The sequence below is a fragment of the Lagenorhynchus albirostris genome, chromosome 2 (assembly GCF_949774975.1).
Source record: "Lagenorhynchus albirostris chromosome 2, mLagAlb1.1, whole genome shotgun sequence".
Taxonomy (NCBI): Eukaryota; Metazoa; Chordata; class Mammalia; order Artiodactyla; family Delphinidae; genus Lagenorhynchus; species Lagenorhynchus albirostris.
In genome coordinates this window covers 19,369,456-19,397,174 of record NC_083096.1, presented here as the reverse complement: position 1 = coordinate 19,397,174, position 27,719 = coordinate 19,369,456, and the positions used below count along the sequence as shown (strand labels likewise).

The 27,719-nt window shown below is 39.2% G+C and overlaps 1 pseudogene; it reads left to right on the top strand.

The window, feature by feature from the left end:
- The first annotated feature begins 2,706 nt into the window (after nucleotides 1-2,706).
- Nucleotides 2,707-14,979, top strand: LOC132510863 (solute carrier family 35 member E3-like; annotated as a pseudogene).
- Nucleotides 14,980-27,719: the final 12,740 nt, after the last annotated feature.

Sequence of the window (27,719 nt, the reverse complement as noted above, 5' to 3'; positions counted from 1 at the left end):
ACTCAGCTTTTCCCCAGAAGGCCGTAGATTGTAACCACTGTACAGATTGTTTTCTAACTCAGAGCTTAGATTATTTCAAAGCCCTACATGCAGCCAACAAGGTTCTTTCTAAAGGCCACTCTTATTCAAATGCCTGAAAGACTTCTAAAGTGATTTGAAAGACATTTCTGCATCTTGTAGAAATGAATCCTTGTAGAAGTCTGCCCTCATGTAACAAATTCCATGCTCCATCAAACATATATTTTGGTCAGCAACACAAAACACAGAAGTAATAGTCATTATCCCTGGAGGGAAAGAGAAATGAATTTGCAAATATCTATTTAGAATCCCATTTGTAGTGAATTCATTTAAAACCAAAATCATACAGACTTGTCACTCTATTACGGCTATTGTCACCATAATGCTGTGTAACAAACCACCCCCAAACTTAGTGCCTTTCAGTAACAGGCATTTATTGTCAAGTTCACAGGTGTGCAAACGTACGGTGCTTCAGCTGATATGAGCTGAATTAGGTCAAGTGGTCCTGCTACAGGCTTGGCTCCAGGCTGGAGACTGGGTTCAGTTACTCTTACGTGTGTTTTCTTGTTCCAAACTGAAAGGGCAGCGGTGACCAAGGCACAGTCTTCTGATGATTAATCACTCAAGGACACAAGATAAAAAAATTGCAGGAGCACTTTTCAGGCTTCTACTTGGGTCCTGACTGCTCATGTTCCTTTGGTCAAAGAGGCACACGGATAATCCAGTGTCAACGGGTGGGAAAGCACACTCCACCCTGAGTTGGAGGGGAGAGAATTTTTGCTAAACAATATCCCAAACTATCCCAAATGTCTTTAGCTCAGACATTTAAATAAAAACCCTTTGGTAATAGTCTGGTTATTTCTGATCCTAGTGATACAGGTTTTCTAGGTTTATTAAAAATCAGTAGTTCATAAAGATATTTAAGTGAAGTAGCTACTTTTCCAACAGGTTGTTTTTATTTAAAACTTTCTTCATAAAGCTCTCTGCTTCCTTTGCTAGAGCATATGGTTAATATTTTAATAAGGAAGAGATCAGTGGAAGGTTTATTTCAATTCAATCTTTGACTTAGAGTCAGAACATCCCAAGATGGTTTTGAGACATCTAACCAACTTGGTGTCCAAAAGCCCTATAAATGATTTTTCTTAGTTGTCAGGTTTTTTTTTTTTTCAATCACAGATATAAGCGTTTTACCTCTTTAGAGTTAAATGGATAGGTTTATCATTTTCCCTGGTTCTTCTGTTCTCTTTCCCTTGGTTCTTTGAATACCCTTCCTACGAAACATCAGCACAGAAAGAAAGGTCATAATTATCTATCAGCAATGAGCCTGACTCCTGTGCTCCCCAGGTTGCATGTTTATCCTCACTTAACTTCCCTTTGAAGAGAAAATGTTCTTTCCCTAATGGAAATTAAATTATTTACTAGCTATTTCTGTTGACTAGGTCACTTTAAGGCAGTTTCTCAATATGGGCACTAACGACATTTTAGGCCGGATAATTCTTTGTCGCAAGGGGCCTGCCCGTGCACTGTAGGATGTTTAGCAACATCCTTGGTCTCTCTCCCTAGATTCAGTAGTACCACCCCCTGTATCACGACAACCAGAAACGTCTCCAGTCATTGACAAATCACATCGTCAATACCACCTCTGGATGGGGATATACATATACATATAGCTGATTCACTTTGTTGTACAGCAGAAACTAACACAACATTATAAAGCAATTATACTCCAATAAAGATGTGGAAAAGAAATCACCTCTGGTTGAGAACCACTCTTTTATAGTAACCAACATTTAATTCAGATACAAAGCAAGAACATTTCTGAACTTAGACCAGAAACTTTTCTTATAGAACAGTTTAAATTAACCTTAAAACAGAAACCTAACTGAAGTTTATTATAATATAAAGTTTTTTTAACTGAAATGTATATGTGTGTGTGTATACACATACACACACACACACAGACACACACACATACATACATATATATATATTCATTAAACAGCTTTAGAAAACACATAAAAGGAGAGTCCTGCCACCGAGAAAGCCTTCTGAAATGAATGATTATAATTTGTGATCACTAACACGACAGCACCCCATCTGCCTGGCATACTCTCACCATCACAGGAACTATTAAGATTTTCATTTTACACATGAGGAAAATGAGGCAAAGAGAGTGTAAGTAACACACCGGAGGCCCTGCAGCTAGTAAAATGCAAGCTAGGACTGGAGATGCCTGAGTTTTATGTCTCTCAGGAAGGAGGCCAGGACTCCATTCTGTTAGGTCATATGTCTTTCAGAGCTTAGGAGTCTCCTCAGGAATTTTAGCACACCTTTTACATCAACAATTGTATCAAAGAGAAGGGTGGAACGAGGTCCCCTTGAAAGGAAGCAGAGTAATAGTTTACCAGGTAGAATCAACCGTATCCTGCCAAATTACTCCCTCCTTAAGCACTAGCCTGGGACACTCATGCTGCTTCCCGAAGGGCCTCTGCATGGGCAAAGCACAGAGATGCCCAGGTAAAGTGATCTGAAATTCCGAACCCTTGGAAACTAAAATACCTACCCTTTCCTACCATAAGGCCTGAATTTCTTACCAATCATAAAGTTTAGCCTCTTAGGGTCCGTGGTTGGAGTGGGTGGTGCTTGTGCAGATGTGTGCTTCAGGGATGGCTGGTCGCCTGGGAGTAGATGCGTGCTCCTCTCCAGGGCCGGGCAACAGGCACGTTTCTGCTGGGCTGCTCCTCAGACCAATGGTGTCCATCTGCATCTTGTTTCTCGGCCAAAGGACCCCCAACGCGAGCTCGACCCTGGGACATCCTGTGGCCACCTGACTGGGCCTTACTTCCGTCAGGAGTTGGACATCTTCACCTCCAAAATTCTGCAAGTCCTTCTTCCTGGCGGTCACTTCTATGGCTTCCTGGTCCTCAGCACTTCTCTCTGCCAAACAGCACCATCCGTGCCTGTCCGAGGACCCAGGCGTGGCCACCATGGCAGGTGGTTGTCACGGCCATCCAAACCTTCTGCCACAAGAAGCACCTCACCAAAATACAACTCAACTGCTGCATCCTGTCACTTTAGGTGCAATCCCAAATTCCTATTCTGATATGAAGTTTAATGTCCTTGGAATGCTGTTTGAGGCCCTGGGTGTTTAGCTGCATCACTTTATCCAGTGTGTGTAGGAGCCAAACATCATGGGTTGGGTGTAAACACCACGCAAGTGCAGGGCTACCAGGCGCTGGTGTCTTCTGCTGTGTTGTCGGTGGCTGCGCCCTTCTTTGAGTCAGTGTGTGTGGAGGAGAACACTGTGGTCTCTGGTCAGTTTCTGCTTTGTTTGTGGGGCTGCTACCTGGAATCATAACTGTCAGGGTGGACTTATCAATTTATTGGATCAGTGAGTACACTTTAACGGTCACCCATGACATAACTGGGCACTTCAAGTTCTGACTTGCTTCATTTGGAGGATGTTTTATTTAAACATCTACTGTCAACTAATCAGGGTCTTGGCATGTTATGCAACTATTTGGTATTCTTGCCTCTGCCCATTTTAAACTCAGTAAATAGGAAGGAAGTATAAATTGGTACAAGGTACTCAACTGGGTTTTTGTGGGAAAAAAATTCACCCCAAAAAGATAAAAAAAAATTTAAGTATGCTAACTAGATTCAAAGAAGCAAGAAAAAAAATTCCATTGCAAAATTTATTGGAGGGTAGTCTGCAAGATGTTAAGACAAGGGAAATTTTATTTATAAGTGTGACCCTTGTTTTTAGAGTCTTTCTTTTTTACTTAATGACTTAAAATAAAAATGGCTTAGACTTTTTTTCAAATAGGATTTTATGAAGTACAAACACCCATGTGTTACCTTACATTCACATATTCACTTACCCTAACACAAGGTCTCATCAGTTCCTCCCTGGTGTCAGACCCTATTCTGGGCACAGGAATGAGTTAGACCCAGACCTGGGCCTGGAGATTTACTGGACCAGCAAGCCCAAGGGTCTGACTCTGACATTTGAGGCCTCCTACCACCTGCTGTTTCCCACAGCTGGCCTCACGGTGGCCAGTTTTGAACTTTGGTAGCCACATAATACACCCTGCTCACACATCTTCCCCTGGACTTTCCCTGACCTTTCTCTGTCCACACAGTCCAAATTTCCACATCTCAAGATTGAGCCTACAGGCAGTGTGGATCTTTGGAGACCTTCTGAACTGAAAATCTGGAGGCCTGGATTTGCCACTGCCTCTCTTCCTCTAGTCTGAATGACGAATAGCTAGAGAAGTCTGAATACTGGTCATCAATTGTGTTCTGACCTGCTCCAGGCCCCTGCAATGTGATGCTGCGGGTTATCTCATCAGGAGCAGAATTTACATTTCCACCCCTGACCGCCTATTGGCCATGTGACTTGCGTGGCAAATGGGATATTAGCAAGTGTTACACAAGCAGAGGTTTGAGGAACATTTGCTGTTTGGGGTTTGCCCTCTTGCTGCTGTTGAAACCTTGAGAAGACCATGCAGGTGAGACCAGCTAGCCCACTGACCATGTAGCAAAGCTAACTGACAGAGTGAACGAATCCTTTCTGTTTTTTGGTCCTTGGTTTTTGGTTAGACTGGAGACTGAAAATAACTGTAGTATTTAGAGTAAGAGTTTGGGAGTCAAACAGACCTGGATTCAAATCCCAGGTACTTTCCCTAGATGAGCAGCACAGGCAAAGTTGCTTCATTTCTCTCAATCTGAGTTTCCATAACCATAAAATAAGGGCAAAAATAATAACTTTTTTGGGCTATTGTGAGGATTACATGAAATGTTGTAAATAAGATCCCCAAGTCAGTACCTGGTTCTTACTAAGAACTTAATGGAGTACTGATTACTATCATAATTATTATTTCTACCACTACCATTGTATACTTGCAGTCTCATCCCACCACCATCTTCTCATTCAAGAAAGTCTTTCCTGACTCCATCTCCCATACTCCTCCCCCCAGCCTCACCCCACAAGCCCTTGGCAGCCTCTCATAATACCTTAACTCTCAACTCATATCTAGTTCACCAGCTATGATTTTTCACACTTTTAATCTTGGAATAATTTTAAATTCACAGAAGAGTTGTAAAGATAGTAGAGTGTCCATATACCCTTAACATCTTACATAACCCTAGTACACTTACCAAAACCAAGAAATGATCATTAGAACAGTGTTACTAACTAAAATGCAGACTACTTGAATTTCCCTGGTTTTCCCACAAGCATCATTTTTCTGTTCTGGGATTCAATCCAGGATAACATGTTGCATTCAATCATCATGCACCCTTAGCCTCCGTCAATACGTGACAATTTCTGGCTTACCTTGTTTTCTATGACCTAAACAGTTTTGAAGAGTACTGGTCAGGCATTTTATAGCATGTCTCTCAATTTGGGTTTGTCTGATGCTTTTCTCATGGGTAGACTGAGGTTAGGGGTTTTTAAAAAGCCGCCACAGAAGAGAAGCACCATTCTCTTTACATCACATTAAGGGTGCTTGATATGCACATGACTTATCCCTAATGATGTTAACCTTTATCATCTAGCCAAGCTAGTTTTTGCCAAATTTCCCCACTGTGAGTTTACCCCCTGCTCCTTCTAAATTTTCTGTCTGGAAGCAACTCACTCAGCACAGCCCATAATCAAGAGGTGGGGATTTAAGTTCCACCTCCTTCATGGTAGAATAGCTATACAAATTATCTGGGATTCTTCTGTATGGGAGATTTATCTCCTCTCCCCAATTATTTCTTTATTCAATCATTTGTTTATATCAGTGTGGACTTAGGGATATTTTTTACTTTGCGTTATAATCTAATACTATATTTTTTATTTTGTTCCTCAAATTGTCCTAGCCTTGGTTAATGGGAGCACTTTAAGTTGGCTTCAGTGTTGCTTTGACATAGCCCCATCATTTATATTTTTGAGCACTTCTTTACATTATGGCATTTCAAGTTGCTCTAGGCTCATCTTATATTTTTTCCTGCCCTAGTCCTACAATCAGCCATTTTTCCAAGGAATCCTGTTTCTGTTTACAAGAGAATGATATTAAAAATAAAGATCAGGTTGCTGGGTATGTTCATTGCTACTGGGGTTCATTGCATCTGGGCCCTTTCAGCAGACAGAACAAAGAAATATATGTGTGTGTGTGTGTGTGTGTGTGTGTATATATATACACTAACCAATATTTATACACACATTTTAAATATTTCTGTGTGTGTGTGTGTGTGTGTGTGTATCTCTATAGCTAGCTAGGTAGATAGACAGATAGATATGAAATCATAAGTTCATGCTGATTCTTTGACTCTAATCCAGCAGCCCAGGATTCACTGTAGACTTCCTTCATTTTTTATTTGTGACTTCTTTCTTTGACAGCGAGAGTCCTGATTCCCATTATCTATAGTTTACTTACTTATTTGTTCAATTTTAGTGTAAGTGAAAAGTGGTTTCAGAGTTCAGCAACCATTTTTAAATTTTTGTGTTTACTTTCTTATTTCTTGATCTTTATTTTATGTAGTAATCTGTTCTTGTTTCAAGGATGCAATATGCTTTTTCATGTTCTCAGGCCATTAGTTATAATTTTCTGAGGTTTTCCTTCTCTTTTATCCTTTTTATTCTTTCTCTCTGTATTTGTGTGTGTATGTGTTTGTGTTGTGTGTGTTGTATTTTTGTATTGTATGTATATTGTATGTGTTGGTTTACATGTTGAAGAACTTCTCAAGTGTCTTGTAAACCTTTGTTGCCTATGCATATTTAAGAGTGGGACGCTATGTGATGGCCGTTGTCAGCCTGTGTACGGGGTGGCGCTACAGACCGTGAAGCGGCTAAGCACTGAATCTTGGCAGACCAGCCCTGGGAGAGGACTAACTAAGCAGTGACAGCCCAGAGGGCCTGGGATGTGGTCCAGGTTGGGTAGCGATGGCCATGGAAAACAGTATGGAGGTTCCTTAAAAAACTAAAAGTAGAGCTACCATAGGATCCAGCAATTCCACTCCTGGATATATTTTCAGAAAAAAATAAAAATAATTTGAAAAGATACATGCATCTCAATGTTCATAAGAGCGCTATTTATAATAACCAAGACATGGAAACAACCCAAGTGCCCATTAACAGACAACTGGCTTAAGAAGATGTGATATATATATATATACACACATACACATATACACACAATGGAATATTACTCAGCCATAGAAAAGAATGAAACATTGCCATATGCAGCAACATAGATGGACCTAGTGAGTATTATACTTAATGAAGTCAGTCAGACAGAGAAAGACAAATATATGATATCACTTATATGTGGAATCTAAAAAATAATACAAATGAATCTATATACAAAGCAGAAACAGACTCACAGACATAGAAAACAAACTTATGGTTACCAAAGGGGAGGGCTGGGGGAGGGATAAAGTAGGAACATGGGATTAAGAGATACAAACTACTATACATAGAATAGATAAGCAACAGAGATTTGCTGTATAGTACAGAGAACTGTATTCAATATCTTATAATAACTTATAATGGAATATAATAAGAAAAAAACCTGAATCACAATACTGTATACCTGAAACTAACACAATATTATAAATTAACTATACTTTAATAAAAAAAAGGAAAGAGGGGGACCCTAAAGGCTGATTGCAGTTTATGTGTGTTAGGGATGGGTCAGGGGGATGAATGGGAATAGAGGAGACGTAGAGTCTGGAGGGATTCACTGCAGGTTGATCTTTCACTGGGGACCCCCAAGTTTCAGTATCTGGAGATATTTTCTTTGGGGTCATTAAATCTCTTTATCAGGTGAGGCATGAGGGCATGGCTTAAAGAACATTGAGTGGGACGCAGAAGCTGCTTTATTTGGGGTTTGCTTTTCTTAGTAGATTGCAATCTGATTCAGTCAGGATTCTGACAAGAAACAGAAAGTCCACTTAAGTGGCATATTAGTTTGCTATGGCTGTTGTAACGAATTACTGCACAGCTGGTGCTTAAAACAACAGGAATTTATTCTTTCACAGTTCTGAAGGCCGGAAGTCCAAAAACCAAGGTGTCAGCAGGCCCACCACCCTCCCTCCAGAATCTCTGAAAGAGAATCCTTCCTTTCTTCTTCCAACTAATAGTGGCTCCATGAGCTCGTTGGCTTGTGTCTGATAACTACTCTAAATTTCTGCTTCCATCTTCACATGGCTTTCTCCTCTGTGCTTTTGTCTTCTCTTCTGTCTCTTGTAAGGAAACTTATGGAATTTAGGGCCCATTTGGATAATTTAGGATAATATCATTCTAGATCACATCCGTGTGGACTCATTTTCCATGCAGGTTGTGGAGGTTAGGACATGGACGTAAAATAATCATATTAAGGGTTATTAAAGGAACCAGCATAAGCATTAAGGCACCCATGGACTTAGCAACAGCATGAAGGCATTACCTCTCTAGACTTCAAGGAGAAAGGGAAGAAAACTGTTATAGGACCTTAGTGAGAGATAGTGCCTTAGAGCAGAATCCTAGCAGTAATCGCAAAGGGATAAAGCCACTGCCATAGTTGTGGTATAGAAGAGAGGGAAGAGTGAGGCAAGGTAGACCTTGACCCCTCCTTCTTCTTGCCTGCCAGTATCTTGATTGTGTCTACCACTGGCCAAACCCAGATGGAAACCAAAGGACCTAGGAACTGGAAGATTCAGTCCATAGGGATTATCCCAGCAGCTCAGAGCAGATCAGAGAAGGTAAGGAGAATGGACCTTGGTAGGAGAATGGAGAATAACCAACTCAGGGTGTTTCTTTCTTCTTCAGTCCTTTATCTTTGATTCCTAGAACAAAAGTTCACTAATCCACAAGTCAAATGAATAAATAAAAGGAAGGTTGAATGAGATACTTATAAATAAGATAAATGTCTTGGCAGTGAACATCTATAACAGAGATGCAACCAAATCAAACGGAAGTCCTTTTCTTTACTAGATTTTGGACATCCAAACACATTCATAGCTATGTGATTTATTTTCTATTTTTTATTTTAAAATGCAGAAATCTACAGAGAACAAATCTATAGCATATTGAATTATTTTAAGGTCAAGACCCTTGTAACTCTACCCAAGTCAATAGTAGAATTTTGGTAGCCCCTCAGAAGCACTTTTATATATTTTATCTCAATTACAGCCCCCTCCATCCTCCAAATATAGAGAATATCCTTATTTTTTTAAATAGTAATCACTTCTTTGCATTTCTTTAGGGTTTTATCACCTAGGCAGTATAGTTTAGACTTGCCAATTTTTTTAAAAAAGCTTACTTTTTCTTTTAAGTCTCTTTTAATTAAAAGAAAATTAATTGTGGCAAAGTACACATAACATAGAACTTTACCATTTTAACCACTCTTAAATGTACAGTTCAGTGGCATTAAGTGCCCTCACATTGTTGTACAACCATTACCATCATCCGTCTCTTTTCATGTTGAAAATGGAAACTCTGTAGCCATGAAACAATAACCCATTTACCCTCCTCCCAGCCCCTGACAGCTATTATTCTAATTTTGTCTCTATGAATTTGACTATTCTAGGTACTTCATATAAGAGGAATCATGTAATATTTACTGCTTTGTGACTATATTATTTCACTTACATAATGTCGTCAAGGTTCATACATGCTGTAGTATATGTCAGAATTTTCTTCCTAAAAAGGCTGAATAATATTCCACTATATGGCTATACCACATTTTGTTTATTCATTCATTCACTGATGGACACTTGGGCTGCTTCCACCTTTTGGCAATCATGAATAGTGCTGCTGTAAACATAAGTGTAGTAAGCCTCTTTATATCTAAAGTGTTCCACTCCTATTTTTCCATTTCTTTAAAATTGAAGAACTAGTTGCTTGAACTCTAGGGTTTCCCATTGCCTGGATTTTTCACAATGCACATTCATGGTGCACTTCAACCTGTTCCTCTCTCCTCTGTATTTCTTGAAAATGGTCCGCTAGATCCAGAGTCTTTATTAGTCTCAAGTTTAATGCCTTTAGCAATATTATAGACAGTGGTGTCATGCTCTCTCATCAGGGAGCACATGAGGTCTGGTTATTGTTTTTGGCTTCAATGTTATTAACCATTAATGACATAAATTCATTGGGGGTTGCAAAATGGTGATATTTGCATTCATTTTTTTTTCATTTATTCACTACAATACTTTTATAAAATGATTCTCTCCTTCATGTACTATTTAGTTACCCAGTGACGTAGTTCATAGAGGAAAAAAGCAGGATAAATACTTGATTCTTTCTTTTTACATATCCAGTTTTCAAAGCAACTGATTTTTACATTATTTTGAACATCCTTGTCAACACAGACATTTTAAAGTATTTTATGAATTTCAAAACATTATGACTGTTACTTATTGAAGCTCAAATTATTCTATCTTTGGCCAATGGAAATGTTTCCAAGTTAGCTCCTAAGTCCTTTTCATGAGATCCCAATAGTCTATGATAGCTTCCTTAATTTTTGGTATGTCAAGACATTCCAAGGTCTTCTTGTCTTTTACTGCCTCAGATGTATAACCAGCTATTTCTCCAAGAAGCACTGATATCCCTTAATGAGAATTGTGCATCAAAAGCATAATCCGGATATTGAGGATGCTCATTGTTACTGGCTGGTTCATTGTTTCTAGGCATTTTGAATGGACAGGTGGATCTATCTATTTACCAACCATCTATATATTACTCTGTGAGTTCATAATCATAGTTCCAGTCCAATTCAGAACCACAGGGCTTTTATTTAAATTGCTGATATTACCTCTGTATCTCCTTTCTAGCACAACAAGATCCTAGTTCTGAATGACACAGGGGGTTGTAGAATTTAAATAACCCAAGATTAGTTGTTTTATTCCATATTCAATATAATAAGCTCGGAATACTAATAGCACGAATTATGATTATTTTCATACAAAATTTGTATATGCTATACCTCTATCTACTCCAGTTTTTAAATAGTTACTCTGTATCTACATTGTCAGATCACCACATATTATAAACTCTCTCTTTTAACACTCATGTAGCCTTAGTTCTCCTAGTAACTTTATATAACACACATCAACCGTCCTCATATCAATGCCTGCTTAGTCATTTTGGTTGTCTGAAACTAATTCTCTAAGTAGATTTCCTTAGGAAAGGCTCATAGGAACAATATGTTGGAGTTTTTGCACATTGATGGCCGTATTCCTGTATACTGAATATAGTCTGTATTCCTATCCTTTCACACCTGGCTTTTAATTCCCTGTTACTTACTCTCAGCTGTTCATTATCTTTTTAAAGTACACCAGTGGTGTTCAGAAATAGTCATCCAATATTGTTATCTTTTTATCTACTACTTGCTCTCCACCTCTAAATTTTCTGATACATGGTTTCTTGCTAGAGCATTCCTTCCTACCCAGTTGGCCACTGGGTGACAGGAACCTGTCTTGTGTTTGTTAGAATACGTCTTCTGAGGCAAAATTCTCAGCAACATGTTGTATTCTTTTAATATTTCATTTATTTTTTAAAATTTAGCTATGCTCCCTTAAATTATAGTGTTTATCAATTATTGTTTCCTTGTGCTCATTTTCTTCTTTGGAAACTCCTATCTCTATATTATAGGTCTTCTTTTTCTTTTTTCCGATATTTGTCAAAATGCTTTTGTAACTTTCTTCAGTTCATTCCAATTTTTAGAGTATTTTTTTCTTTTCACACTCTATTTCTCTTAAGGCATTTTTTGTTGTGTTTATTTGCTGTTGTATACCTTCCAATTTAGTTATTTTCTGATAATATATTTTTTCTTTTATTTTGTATATTTCTTGAGAACTTATGAGATTTGTATTTATGATTTATGTGTCCTTCATGTTTTATGTAATTTCTTAATTCCCTTCAGTTGATTTAAAATAGTATATTACAGTTTTAATCTATTTTTGGAAGGTATATTTATTTCTGACGTGCTGTGCTGTCATTTTCTGTAGGGGCGTTATTCTGATTCTTACTGTCTTATTTAATTGTCTATAGCATATTATTCTGCTTCTCGTTCTATTTTTTCTTGTATCAATTTTGTGTGGCATTTGACTTTGATGCTTTTCTATTGTTTATTTTCCTATGAAGTTAGTTTATTTGCACTTTCAGGCAAAGGTTGAGTAGTTCAGGTAGCATTTTATTTTATTTTATTTTATTTTTTAACTTTGTAGAGCTCCCTCTTTGATGTCTTCTGTGAAGTTTTGAAAATAGAGGGCTCCGTCCCCCATGCCACTTTTATCTAAATCTTCTCTTTCCTTTGTTGCTATTCTCCTTATGCCAGCCTATTGTGATTTCACTCCCCATAGTTTATCCTGTCGGGCACCCTGTCATGGAAGGATACTCTGGCTGTCTAGTCTCAAGAGTTTTCTGGGACTAGGTTATGTCTGCCCTTGAGAACTTGGCAGAGGTGCCCTTGTACCACCTGCTTTTGAAGTGGTGAAACCTCTGCTAGTTTCAAATTGTCCACACTGTCTTCTAGTGAAGATCTTTTGGCTATTTTGCATTCTCCTGCTCTAGGATTTTAAGACTCTTCACTGCTTCCATTTTCTTTTTCTCACACAAATGCCAAAATCACACAGCCTTTTGTTGGCCATTTGGAAGGAAGATCCAAAATCTATGCTGCCACCACTGTCATCATCCTTGTAGAATCACACATCATTTTTAAAAAAATGTTAGTTTTCTCCCTCTCTGCAAATATCTTAAATGTGATTCACTGTCTGGTCTTAACATGCGTTTTCACCAAGATTCCTTCTGAAACTTAAATGATACATTTGTCTGTTTCTGCTTCAGTGGTTTCTCCCACTCCCATCCATCCTTCCTTCATGAAGTCATATAATGTTTCTATCATGTTATTAAAAGTGACATTTCCATTCTCAGGTAACTTCTGATTTCAAGTTCAGTGTCCACACAGACCCTTCAAAGTCCTAATGTTTTTCAAGCTCTCCTTCTCTTCCCCAGGAACTTCTAACCACCCAATTCTCCTCTAGCTTACTCCTTTCTGGAACGTACCCTCAGATCCAGTTAGAAATAACTGCTAATCTTCGCATGGGTGTCACTTGTTTGTTCCTGTTTCTTTCTCTTAACAAATGCTATTTGCCTCAGCTTCCCTTATGTCTTTCAAAATATGCTCCAAGTATAGCTTCTCAACCGTGTATGGCACACTCTTGCCAACTAATTTTCGTTAAGCCAGAGAAGTACGGAGCTGACCAGTTTAACTGTGATTCTTCAGCACATTTCAGTACTTCAAATCTAGATCAGTTTACGCATTTATGTCTTCTATTTTCATGTGTTTCTTAGACTATTAGATATTCTTTCCTGTGTACCATGTCTGAAGTCTGGCCCTCCAACTCCTGTCAAGCTTCTCTTAAATATTTGAAATGGATTAAAAGCGGAGATTATATGGGAACATCAGGAAGTTGACAAAATTCATTGACTTTTGAAAAAAAATATCAAAGTTTATGTGAAATCTCCATTCCTAGTTCACCTGGAATTGCTCAGTTTATTCACTGGGAATGACTAGCCTGATTCACACTCAGCCAGTAGCAATTTTAGTCTCTAGATTCTTTCTTTCTTTAAAGAAATTATCCCATTTGCTTCTAGGAAGGATTGAAGCAGCCTCCACCAAAGAGTGGTATGATAAAAGGCAATTAAAAGGAAAACAGAAAATGTAAAACCTTTTAGAAGAAAAATGTGGTAAATATATTAACCACCTACATTAATATTGTCAGTAGAATAAAAAAAGATGAAATTATATTTCTAACAGCCAAGGCAAACAGCAAAAATATAATTATATAAGCCTGGTTAGCTGGTAAAAGGAAACATAACTTTACTCAAGACAAACGTTTTCATGAGGTTGTGAAAAGTAGGCAGGGTACAGAAAAGGATGGCGAGTCAGAGGATCTGAGTTTTGATCCCCTTACCTTGACTTACCATCTATTTGATCTTGGGAAATTTAATCTAGCCTCTACCTCCTTACAAATAAAATGTAAATAACAACTCAAATTGCAGAGGGTCCTTGTAAAGATCAAAGAGAAATAACTATGCAAGTTATAATGCTAATTCAGACATTTCCCCATCTTTTCCCTCCTTTCCCATCTTCCAGGTCCTGTGTCACATCCAGCCATTCTGGAGTCCAAGATGGTCACAAGTGTGTTTCTCAAATGCTAATGTACAAGTCTCCACACCCTCCCTGCCAGCAAAGCCATTGGGAGTGTGCAGGGAGGTGGGACCCACTCACACTGATGCTTCTTCACCCTTGATCCCGTCTTGGAGCACATAGAATCATTGCTACTTCCCCTGGCCTTTGCTGGTACCATGGTCACCTGTGTACCCAAAGTTGTCTCTGCCATCCTGGATCCTGCTAATGAATGACAGCCTTCACGAATCCAAGCAGCACTGTGGTCTCTCGAATCCTCCATTCATCAAAGCCAGTGTGGAGCATGTCTCTTTCTTTACACTGTGTCCACTGGGTACCAAAAGTCACATTACTTTGGATCCCATGTCTCACAGATATGAGTGAAAAAACAATTCACTTTCACTTTGCTACCTACAGAGCCTGTACCTACCCCATAATTCCCCACTCAACCTGGGGTCTGTGAGGTTGAGTTAAAAGGATGAAGAGCCATGAAACACCTTGCAGCCTCAGGATCCAACCCTTGCCCCACTTCATACCCTGCTGGCATCTCCCTGCTTCAATGAATGAAGCAGCATTATGGGACAAGTTTGTGGGCCTTATTTTCTACTCCTTTAGGATGAGTTTTTCCCAAGGAGACCCCTTGTTTCCTCATGTAAATATTCCCTCCAGCCTTCCCAAGGAGGACTCGGATGTGTCTGATTCCAGAGCGCACTGTAGCACTGGCTCCAGCCAAGAGACCTGTGACACGTGGATCATAGGTGGCAGACCCCCAGAGGTAGAGGGTGAAGAGGGCATGGACAAATAAGGAAAGGGAGAGAAGGGACAGGCACTCAGAAACCCTGCCCAGAAGGAAAGGGACACTGTAAACATTGAGTAGTAGAAGGATAATTGTATAATGAACGAGGATATGGAATCTGTATGGCTGAACTTCACTTGGAAGTTTTCAGTCTTGTTAAATGCCATCACATTTACACAGTCAAACTCAGTTATGGATGCAAATAAACAGAGGCATTTAAATTCAGGTCATTTTTGTTTTAGTCATTGTATTTAAAGGAAGTATAATATAAAAGTTTAAAGTATGGACTTTTAAATCAATTAGATATGGGATTGAGCCCTTCCTCAACCACTTCCCAACCCTATTTAAGTTCACTAACTTCTTTAGCACTCATCTCTGTATAGGGAATGTGAATGTTTATATGTGGCAGGGCAATTATGAATATTAGATAAAATATTGTATGTAAAACTATTAATATAATTCATGATGAAAAATAAGCATTTGGAATAACAGTTTCAATTTTCCATTTCCCATTGTATGTATAAAAATTGAGTTATATCGGGGAGGGCAGTCAGATACACACCACTGTTATAGGAAGCTCAGGAAGGAAAGTTAGCAGTGCAGGGTCTTTTCCCAGCAGAGGTTTTACTTATTTAAACTCTGTGCTACTAGAGAAACTCCATAAAAATGTGTGCAGTATTCCCAGTGGCTTTGGAGAAGAACAAACTCCAACCCTCACTTCAGAATAGAAAATGAGAGAAAAGAGTCCACTTCCAGAAGGGCAGCCAGCTGCATGGTGAATAACTATGGTCCATTGTGGGAACTCACAAGATTTCTAAAAACTTTACATTTCCTAAAACATACAGCAGTAGTCGCAGGGCTGCAGTAAGTATAGATAATAAAGCAAAATTAGGACTGAGAAGAGTACAAAGATGTGACCTAAATCATGTCATACTTGCTTACGCCTTTCATAAGCTCTAAGGCGCTGAGAAAGCAAGTGTCTCCATCAGAAACACAACATCCAGCTTCCCTCAAAGAGTCTAAAGGATTGTGGAGAGAAGCAGGTGAGGTTTCATATGGGAAAGTGCTCACAGAACTAAATGGAAAAACTTTGGAGAAGGGGGAATGTTTAGGAGGAAATCACAATTGCCTCTGTTAATTTTAAAGCTGTGACTAGTGGGAGTGTCTCTATGTAGGAAGGAGGAGCAGTAGGTCATGGCCTTGACCTTGTCCCACAAGCTTTGCCTTCCCCGTTCTTTCATTATTAACTCTGCTCCCACCTACCTGCCTTGAAGAGGTGCTTTATGGAGGGCTGTTTCTCCTTTAATGCCCTGGCTTTTCCTTTTCTTCCCTAGAGCACAGCAGAGCCAAGTCTGGAACATGAGTCCTTACCAGAGGCTCAGGGAGAGCATAAAGGTAACAAATGCAGGTAGTACAACCACATTATGGTGGTACAGGCTGTGTGCTGTCCAACTCCAGGGGATGCCATGCACATGGGCTGGGATGACAACGATGTCCCCTGGAGCTGTGCCATGAGGCAGCCATGCCTGAGGATATCTCAGAATTAGATCATCTGACTTAAGTGGCGTGACTGTGTCTAAGCATGTCTCAGGTACCTGACCTCTCTCCTGTGGCATCATATTAACCACTAGCCTGAAGCCCACACTTAGAAATTTGTCCTCCAGAAGGTCCAAATCCTGGAAAATGAGGACCAGAAAGAAATGAGAATTTCTACACTCACTTGTAGAAAACCTGTCACCCAAGTTCTGGTTTCCTCTCTGAGGAACTAATTTGTCCCAAATTGATGGACACAAGAAGTGTTCCATTCAGAAGAAACTTTAGTCCATGATCCCAGTGAGACAAGATGAGCATAACAATCACATTCTGAAGTAAACAAGGAGGAGGTGGTCATGTTATAGAGGGTACCTGCACTGACGAGCACCCAATAGATGCCAGACACATGCATCATCTTCACAACAACCCATCTTGCCTTTTTGTATTTCCACTCTACAAAGAAGAAATCATCCGAGAGGCTAAATAATTTGCCTGATGTTACAGTTAGTACATGGCAAATTTATGATTAACCCAGATTCAAAGATCCAAAGTAGCACCAGATGTTATTATTGCTACTCAATTCAAAAAGTGGCAGAGTAGGACTTCCCTGGTGGTGCAGTGGTTAAGAATCCGTCTCCCAGTACAGGGGACACGGGTTCAAGTCCTGGTCCGGGAAGATCCCACATACTGCGGAGCACCTAAGCCCATGCACGACAACTAGAGAGCCTGAGCTCTAGAGTCCGCCAGCCACAACTACTGAGCAAACATGCCACAACTACTGAAGCCCACACACCTAGAGCCGGTGCTCCGCAACAAGAGAAACCATTGCAATGAGAAGCCTGCACACCGCAAGGAAGAGTAGCTCCCGCACGCGGCAACTAGAGAAAACCCTCGTGCAGCAACGAAGACCCAATGCAGCCAAAAATAAAATATAAATAAATAAATAAATTTATATTAAAAAAAAGAATAAGTAGCCTTAAAAAAATTTTTTTTAAATAAGGACATTGAGATGACAAGACTATCTCAGAGTCTGGTTTTCAAGCTGACAAACAGTTAGGAAACTGTGTTTCCAGTTGGCCAGAGAGGCAGGAAAGAGAGCTTGCAATGCAATGCTGAGCCTGAGAGAAAGTTTATAGTCAGGAGGCTATGCTTCAAGCTCATAGCAGTGCTGACCTGCTATTGGGATGCCCCTTGTTTGCAATCCAGAGAAAAGCAGTGACCAAGATCTGTTTCTGAAGTGAGGCAAGTTTGCTGGCTCAGAGGGAGGTGACTCAGGAATAAGACCTAGCACTTCTTACGCTGCATTTCACCAGCTGGGTGGATGCCCCCTCCCTGCTTCAAGCTTGCTCTGCTCTCCTTTACCACATCACTTGGAAGCTTCACGAGCACACCGTGCCCTTGCTTTCCACCTTGCCTTACACATCACATGTCTTAGTACAGCACACTGCTTCTGCAGGATCATCTTTCCCCACCTGATTAAAACCTCTTTCCTTGGCCTAACCAACTCCTACTTAGCTTTTGGGATCTGGGAAGGCTTTTATCCACTCCCAAGATTGCAATAGCTCCCCTACTTGCCACAACACACATACAGACACACACAACCCCAAAGCAACTTGTCCTCCTTTGTATTCTTTGCACTACCTTGTGATGGGTTGTACAGATCCCAAACCACTTCTCCATAAGAGTAAAATACAAAAAGCTCTGAAAACTAAAATTTTTAATGTTAAGTCTAGTACAGATTTATCCCATTTGGTGAGAATTGTCAGACATCTTCCTGTAGAAAAATTGACTTGTGTGCCTTTGGAGTACTGCCTTAGACCCCACTAGGAGTGTTAAAAAAATATACCATATAGGCACCAGATTATCTTTCTAAGTTTGAAAAGAATGCTTTATTCTGAAATATATATGGCCCCAGGAGTGTTAAATAAGGAATTATGGGTCTTTCCTGTCCTGCACTGTTTCATTGTGTGCTATTATATTGTTCGTATTAGAGTGCCTTAGACCCTGAAGTCCCCGAGGACCAGAAACTGTACCTCATTCATCATTTTATCTCCTTTACCTACTAAAGTGTCTGTACATTATCAGTGTGTTTAAAGAACGAATGAGCAAGTAAATAGAAGAATGAATGAATGAAGGTATGGCAGTCTTGTAACTATGAATGAATGAAGATGTGGCAGTCTTCTAATTATAGATGAGAAGCTGTCAATCCCCAGGTTGGTTAGGTATTCCTAGATTCTCCAAGACAGAGAATTTCCAGTGAACTAAGACTGGAAAAACTAGAAGAAACATTAAAATATTTTTCGTTCTTGAAACATATCAGCTTTCATTCATTCACTCATTCATTTATCTTTAAAAAATTGTTATACAACTATTCTGTGCCATATTTGAACAACAACAACAAATAGTAACAAGAGAAAGCAGAGAAAATGAGAAAGAGATGAAAGACTTTGACACAGAGCAAGGGTTCAATCCAAATGAAGTCATTTATTCTCCCCATGTATGAAACACAATGTCTATTTTAAAATCTTAGTCAAAAATAATAAAATTTTTGCTTGCGATTTACTATTGATTTTTATATCATTTCACTCATGTGTAACACAATCTCTTGGTACCCCTTTTTATAAGTACTGAATAATTCTTTTTCTTTCTAAAGTATTATCTCACCATGAGTTTTGATGCAGATACTAAGAAATCAGGGAAAGTTTTATCAGCTAGGTTTTGATCAGAAAACCAGAAATGAGGTATTTAGAGGTGGAAGAAGTTTAATACAGCATGTTAGAGGCTTACACACCTCTCTGAAGCTCTCATGCCACCAGTGTCACTGATTCTTAGAGGGCACCCAGAGACATTGAAGGCCCATGATTGCAGCTCCCTGTCTCACCGAAGTGGATAAGTCTCAGGAGTCCTGAAAAATCATCTACAAACCTCTTTCACGTCTGCCTATAGGAGTCATAGTAGATTGTTACCTTCTTCTCTTCCACTTCCTGTATCTCATGCAAACACCTCTCATTGGTGGAATTTATGCAAAAGGAATCTAAGAAATATAGTCTCTAGACTTTAAGACCCTATAGCACATGGGACAACTGACAAGGAAGGAGTTAGCCCTAAGTATAAACAAAGATATCCACCAAGGCAAATCTTCCTCGTGATTGTTGCATTTTTGCCCAAGCATTTCATTTCAATTCCTATATAGGTCTTCAGGAATTAAAACAAACAAACAGGAGGAAGAGAAGAACAAATAATCTTCACTGAAGGTGGTTTATTTTGTTTTCTGAATTTATTTTTTAACTATGACTTTAAAAAGTCAAATGACAACATGAAAACAGTTATAACTGAATGATCTCAAACAGTGCTTGGTAAATGGCTTTGTGAAGCTTTAGTGGATTAGGTCTCAAATAAAGACTAACATACGGGGGAAATTTCAGGTTTAAGTACAGAACTCAAAGGGGACTGAATTTATGCAGTCATTTCTTATATTTGGTGCTTTTTTTTTTTAAGTGACTCCATGCTCTCTGAGGTCTTCTTGGACTTCTAATGCAGTTTTAGGAAAATTGTGGGAAAATATAGTCCTGGAGCAGTGAGAGATTATAGTATATGTATACATATAGCTGATTCACTTTGTTATAAAGCAGAAACTAACACACCATTGTAAAGCAATTATACTCCAATAAAGATGTTAAAGAAAAAAAGAACTATTCCTCAGTTGCTTTAGAAACATTCTCCTCTTAAGGAGCTACAAAAATTTATAAAAATAGCTATTAAATGATAATGAAAGGCTGCTGTTTTCCAGGCTCCAGATAAGCTGAACACAAAAGTCAGGGTTTAGTGAAATGACTAAAGGTGTATTTGATCCTGAGTATTGACTTTAACATCAAAGTTGGACAGAAATGGGTAAACTTTCCTTTTAGACTTTGCACAGTTTGCCTAATCTCTGTTGATACAAATCGTCACAAATTACCACCTTAGACCAGAAGAGCTCCTGGTCAAGATATGAGTATTCAGATTTTTGAAGTCATGAGGAATGAGCAATTTCATGCCAGCATATTTATAATAAATATGCATTTTAATCAGCTCTACTTTTACACTTTTCAACCTTTTTAAAGGAAAGACACCCTGTAAACCAAGTCCCATAGATTTTCCAAATTATCCATGGTATACTCAGCAAATTAAAATTAATATTAAGCATGAGCACATTGAAGGATGGCATTACTCAGCAAGCCTCCAAAGGGTTCCAGATTCTTTGAAGTGATCCATTTCTCTCCAAGATTTATGAGCTTCCTGTCAATGAATTTAACTGGATATTTATTGAAATTAATGGCAGCTGCAGCTGATGGAACAGGCTTTACTTAAATTTTGTTTTTATCGTTTATAGTTGTTTTCCCTTGTCTTACCTTTCCATGTTGCATGCTGGTGAAGCCACTAGCAAAATGGATGGGGAAATCTCTTCCATGGAATCAAGAAAAGACTCTCCTCACCAACCTTCACAAAATGGGAAAATCCTGACAATGACAGATTACCTCCTATCCCCAACTCATCACTGTTCAGGTTTTTTAAAAGCTCATTTTCATGCACAGCCTTGGGGATTAAGGGCAGAATCTCCATAGACATACAGCCTGTGTTCAGATCTGTAGCATCCATGTATTTGCTCTGTCATCCCAGGCAAGTTCCTCAATAATTCTCTGTGCCTCAGTTTCCTCACTTAGAGTAGAACTGATAATAATACCCATAGGCTTAGAACCTGCCTAGCACAGGACCTGGAACTTGCTAATATCTCAGTAAAAATTAATGCTTATTAATTTTTTTCTCTACAGGGAAATTCAAATTATATGGCTATATTTTATTCCTCTTGCGATTAACAAACAACTGTTCTTAAAACTGTACCAGACTCTGCTTTAATGTGACAAATAAAAACCTGGAGAAGTAGAAGTTCCTGCTATGAGAAAAGGGGAGATGCTTTTATTCCTGTTTCTTCTTCCTTCCACTCTTTGCCCCCAACTGCCATTTTGACATATTTTATAGACGTCTTTCTGGGGTTCTGAAGATCCTGCAAATATTTGAGTAGAAGGGGAAGTGTAGAGGAAGTGGGAGGAAGGAGAGGACAGCTTTCTGTAACGGATTTTCTTGGACTTGTGGTTAACTTCATAGTTACTTTTCCAAACTCTCCTACACACTTGCATTTTTTTCTCTTTCTTTATTCTGTGAACACTATTATTCACCAGGCATGGAGCTGGGTGCTGGAATTTCAAAGCTTATTTTTAGGAAGCCAGTCCTCAAGAATTTTGCTCACTAGTGAAAAAAATAATATTTAAAAACGTAGTGCTTCTAGAAGCACATAGCATAGTAGTTATGTGTCCAGACTCTGGAACCAAACTTGATTTGAATCCTGCCTTTGGCAACTTAAATGTAGGTCAAGTTACTTTACCTCTTTTTGCTTTAGTTGTCCAACTGTAAAGCGGGACTGTAATAGCACTTAAGATTTTAAGGATTAAATGGATATATATATATATTATATATATATATAATATATATACATAAGGATTAAATGGATATATGTATATATATATAGGCAAACAATTTCCTTTTACATATATATGTGTGTGTATGTATATATATATATATATATATATATGGGCTCTTCTTGTCTGGCTTATGGGTTAACATTGAATAGATGTGTGCCTTTATTACTATATCATGACTCTAAAGTTTATTATGGGAAATTGTGGAACAAAGACAAGAGGAAGCAGACTTGCAAGGCAGATGACACATTTATCTTTGGACATGTCAAGGTACTTTGTGGATGCCCAACTGGACATTCCTATTAGGCAGTTAGTTGGTCACACAGATCTAGCCCTCCAGCAAGTATTGCTGCCTAGAGGTAACGATTTAGACATCAGCAACATGTGAGTGTAGGTTGAAGTCATGGGTATGAATGGGGCCACTCAGAGAAAGTGTAGGGTGTGAAAAGAGATATGGTTTAGGACCACATCTCTGGAACAACATATATTTAAGAGCTGGGCAGAGTTAGAGAGCTTGTGAAGGCAGAGGCCTGGCTAAAGAGGCAAAGAGTAGGCGGGGAGCATGTAGGGTAGTTGTGCTGGTGTGACAGGGGACCCAGATCACGAGCTGCCTTGGCTTTTTTGCATTTTCTTTTCTCTTAATCATCTCTGGCCCTGAGATTTGATTAACTGGATAGAAGACAACTAAGGATCAGCTAAACTTGCCCAGGGAGGAGTTGGAAGAAGATGGGAGATAGCAGAGATGACTTAGGCACTGCTTTTGTGACCCCTTCTGTCCTCAAACACCATACCCTTAATAACATCTTCTGGATTCTTTTTCTTTTTCTTTTTCATTTTCTTTAACAGTTTGGACAGTTAGACTTCAAATATTGGATCTTTCAGACCATATGTCAAAGACTGTACATATGCCCCAAACCCTTTTTTTTAGTGGTTAGTTTCACACTGTTACTTGTCTCAGATTTGTTACATTTTATTGCTTTGTAGTCAAGGAGGAAATTGTCCTTGTCTGCAAGGTTAGATCTAGGTCACTGCCATATCTACATTCTAGTTTGAGAAATAGGAGAGCAGAAGTAGAAGGCAGACAATTTCCTTTTAAGAAAGTGACTGAAAATTTTCACATTCCATTGGTTGGAACTTTGTCACATGGCTATGCATGGCTGGAAGAAAGGCTGGGAAGTGACTTAGAGGTATGGCCATTGTACATGGAAAGCACTAGTCCTTCCTCTTAATTATCATCAGTATTCAACATGAGTAACTTCCATTGGCCAGGACTTGGGGAATCAGTGGCAAATAAAAGTCTAGAGGAGGAGACAGATTAAGTAATTGTAACTTTTAAATTATAGTAGAGGAAAGACAAGATTCCTGGAGTAGACAGGGAAGGGGGCTCCTGAGGGAATCTAAACTATCCAGCTATCCAGAAGAGAGTCCTGGATGAAGTGATTTTTACATTAAGAGCTAAAAAATGACTAAATTTTATATAGCAAGAGAGGATAACAAAGGAAGTGTGTTCCTGGCCGAAGAAATAGTGTATGTAAAGACCTGGAGGCAAGGGAGAGTGAGGTAAAGCCTGGAGGAACGAGAATTAGTCCAGTCAAGCAGGAGCATTTTACAACATAAATGAAAATTCTACAAAGAAGGCTGGAGAGCTTAGCACGGGCTGGATTGTCCAAGCCTAGGGGCTTGAGTTTATGGGTGATTAATTGGAAGGAGGAGGTCAAAAGTGACTCCAAGGACTTTGCTTCAAACAGCATGGTGGTGAATGAGGTTATTAACTGAGACTTAGGACAGCAAAGGTGAGATTTCAGGTGAGTGGGGGAGGGAGACATGGTCCTTTCAGCTCTGGCCAAACTGATTTGGGCGTCTTGACTGGACCTATAGACTTGAGAGTCATCTGCCTTTAGATGAATTGAAGCCACAGGAGTGGATGACTCTCATAAGAGTGTGTACAGAATGAGAAGCAAAAAAAGCCCTGGATAAACCCCAAAGAAATACAGACATTTTAGAGATGAGTCAGGAGGAAAGAGAGAGAAGGGTGAAGCAGAGAGGGCCAGGTGGAGAATAGCCAGCATGGTGAAGTAAGAGATAAAGTCATCTGCTGAGAATGTGGGTGAAGGGTCATCACCACCACCCCAGGGCTCTGGCATCACGTGGGTTTGCCCAGCCTGCTCAGAAGAGCGAGTGGGACATAAGTTATAATCTGTATTGGAAAACTTCAGTCTTCCCATTCCAACCAAAAGAGGACAGCCTCCATCTTACAGATATATACTCTGGTCCTGACTGTTCTGCTCCTGAGGAAGTCAAGGGGTTCATATGAACCCCTTCAGGGGAAAGAATATGTACTTTCTAGTTTTAGCATTATGGCAGTAACAGCCTGCAAGATGTTTTTAAGATCATCAAATGTCTAACATTCCTCAAAGGCCAGTATTACTGAATGAAGTGAGACTTTCAAGTTATGCTAATAAGATACAGTTCACTATACAGTGTGTTTCTTGCTCTTTAACTAATGAAGATGTTTCCATCTGTGACTCACTGAGAGAAGTCTGTAATACTTTTGCAAAATGTGCAATTGACACAAACTACTATGAAAATAGACGTATGAAATTTGGCATGTGACAATACAATATTTAAATGAGGACAGGCTAAAACAAACTTGAGCTGTCTTTGGTCTCATATCAAAAGCACAGGAAGGTCCTGCATTTTATTTTTTTCTGATCAATGCAGAATGTATTCTGGCATTTCTGGACTAAGATTTTTTTATTAATTTTCTATTGGCCCAAGAAACTTTAGGGCCACAACCTCAAACATTAATAAAATAATATGGAGAAGAGCTAAAGGTACTAAATTTATGATCTATAATAGAAAATGGCTATTTTTATTTCTATAAATGGTTAAGTAATACATATTCTATAAAATGGTTAAGTAATGCATAGTTTGTTGATATAATCACATATATTTACTGAGTGTAAACTATGTTCCTGCTTGGACTAGATGTTAGCTAAAACCCTCTAAAGGATTTCATTGAACTTGGGATATCAAAATTCCTTACCCTGACCTGTAAACCCTCACATAATCTGTCCCTATCCTACTTTAGGGATCTTTTCCTCTCTCTCCCTCCCCAACACTCACAATGTTCTAACCACATTGGCTTTCTATTTTGTTCTCAACCACACCAAACTTACTCTGGCTTCAAATTACTGTCACTTTCTATTCTGCCAGTCCATAAATTTCATCCCCTATCTCTTCTCATGGCTGCCTCCATCATTCAAGTCTCAGCCCCACTTTCTTCCTCATTCTAAAAAACCTAATCTAAATAAACGCCCCTTTCCCAGGCACTCCATCATAGTAACCTGCTTTATTTGGCTGAAGACACTCATTACCATCTGAAATCATCTTGTTTTCTTGATTATCTATTCTTTCTCTCTCTTCAAGGTAAAGTCAGCAACCTGAGAGCAGGAAGTGGGCTCTCTTGTTCAAGGCTGTATCCTCAGTGCCTGGAATGGTCCTAGATTAGGGTAAGCATTCAATAAAAGTTTGTTGAATGAATGCATGAAGAGTGGTTATGAAGAAAACATAAAACCCTGGGAAATGGTAAAACCTAGGTAAAAATGGTAAAAGAAAATGTAAAACCTAGGTTAAAAAATAATAATAAATAAACAAGATTCAACATTATATGTACACAGTGAATACAACTATGTATCAGTAGTTTATGCTTTAAAAATCTGAATAAATATATACAAACACACATACATGCACACACACAAATGTGAAAGATGCCAAATTTTTAATAAAAGTTAAACTGTGTTTAAAAACTGTTTTTGAAGAAGTTGTATGAAGGCTCATACTCCAGTAGGCACAAAACAACAGCACTTTCTCTCTTTTTTTTAACATATAGGGAACTCAGACATATTACAGCTACATGGGCAGCTCTGAGGCAGCTTTCCTGGAAACAATTTTCAGATTCGAGCAACCCAAGAAACACAGGCATGTGTGTTACTCACAACTCTTTGTTATGCACTAGAAGGTAATTCTCATTGCTTGCCACGGGTAGGGAATAACTGCAATAGGAAAGCTGCCTCCCTGAGAATAACTTCCCATTGGTGGGATAGGGTGGTAGTGGATACGGGCCATGTTTATAGAAGAAAGCTTGGGAAAACACATACAGCAAGCAAGGGTGGCTTGTGTAAGAGTAGATGTCGAGAGTTCCTACATGTGAGTGTCTGAGAAAGCATCATTTGTTGGAGATTTAAAAAGTAAGATTTATACTTGGTCTAAATTGAGGACATAGGTTGCACATCTACAGCTATGTTAGTAGTCATCCTTCCCCAGAAGACTCCTAGAGCAGCCCCTCCAGGATGGTTCCCAATGATCCCCACCTCCTGGTATCCACAGTTTAGCATAATCTCATCCCACCAGGGTTGGTCATTGTGACTAATAGAATATGGCAGAAGCGATAGTGTATGTCACTTCTGAGGTTAAATTATAAAAGACGTGTTTTCTAATTAGTGTCTTTCTCCCTCCGTCTCTCTCTCTCTCTCATTCTCTCTGTCTCTGTTTCTTTCTCTCTCCCTCTCTTTCATCACTTGCTCTGGAGAAGAGAAATGCCATGTCATGAGCAGTCCTGTGGAATAGACCACATTGTAAAGAGCTGAGGTCTCCAGACAATAGTCCACAAAAAGCTAAGGCCTTCTGCCAACAGCCGCATGCATGAGCATGGAAGCAGATCCTTTAACCCTAGTCAAGCCTTCAGATGCCTGTATCGGAGGCCAGCATCTTGACTGCAAACTCGTAAGAGGCCCTCAACCAGAAATACCTAATTATGCTTTTCCCAGATTCTCGTCCTTCAGAAACCTTGTGAAATTTTAAATGCTTGTTTTTGTTTTTTTTTTTTTTTTTTTTTTTTTTAAATGCTTGTTTTTTAAGCCACTAAGTTTTGGGGTACTTTGTTATGGAGCAATAAATACCGAATACAGCCACTGACAAATCTTCCTGCACGCTGATAACATCTTCTCCTGTCCTCCACGTGGCTTGTCCAAAAGTGCAGCCTCACCCTGCAACTCCATCTCCCTGAGCTGGTGACCAGTTTATCTGGAGTGCCAGCTGATCAGGGGTATGAAAGCACGTCTCTGATCATCCACCAGGGAAGAAGGCACTACATCTTGGGGGTTGATGGTACCAGTATTCTGTGGTTAGAGAGGCAGCTTCAACAGGGGTGGGTCCCTTACTCTACTCCATCCCTCAATCCCTCTACCTAACATCATGCAGCCAGAGTCCTCTTCTTAGATCACCAAAATTTTCTAATATTGCCATCAACCTAGATATTTGAGACTATTACAAATGATAGCTAACTTATATTCTCCAGGTTTCAAAATTACAAGTGCACAAAGTCAACTGAAGAAATAATAGTAAAGAATGATTCCTGGGCCCTCCCCAATCTGAATCACAGAGTATGAGATCTAAGAATCTGAGTTCTCAGTGAATTCTTCAATAGGTCTGTTGCAGGTGATCTCTGGAGCTCACTTAGAGAGGCACGCTTGTTGTTATTCCTCTGTGCTGTCTTGTTTCTCCAACTAAACCCTAAGCTTCTTAAAGGGAAAGACTATTTTCTGTCTTTTGTATTTGCCCAGGACACTGCTGGGCATTCAGTGAATTTTCAATAAAGCGACTTACAACAAGAATCATCATTCAAATGGATATTGACTG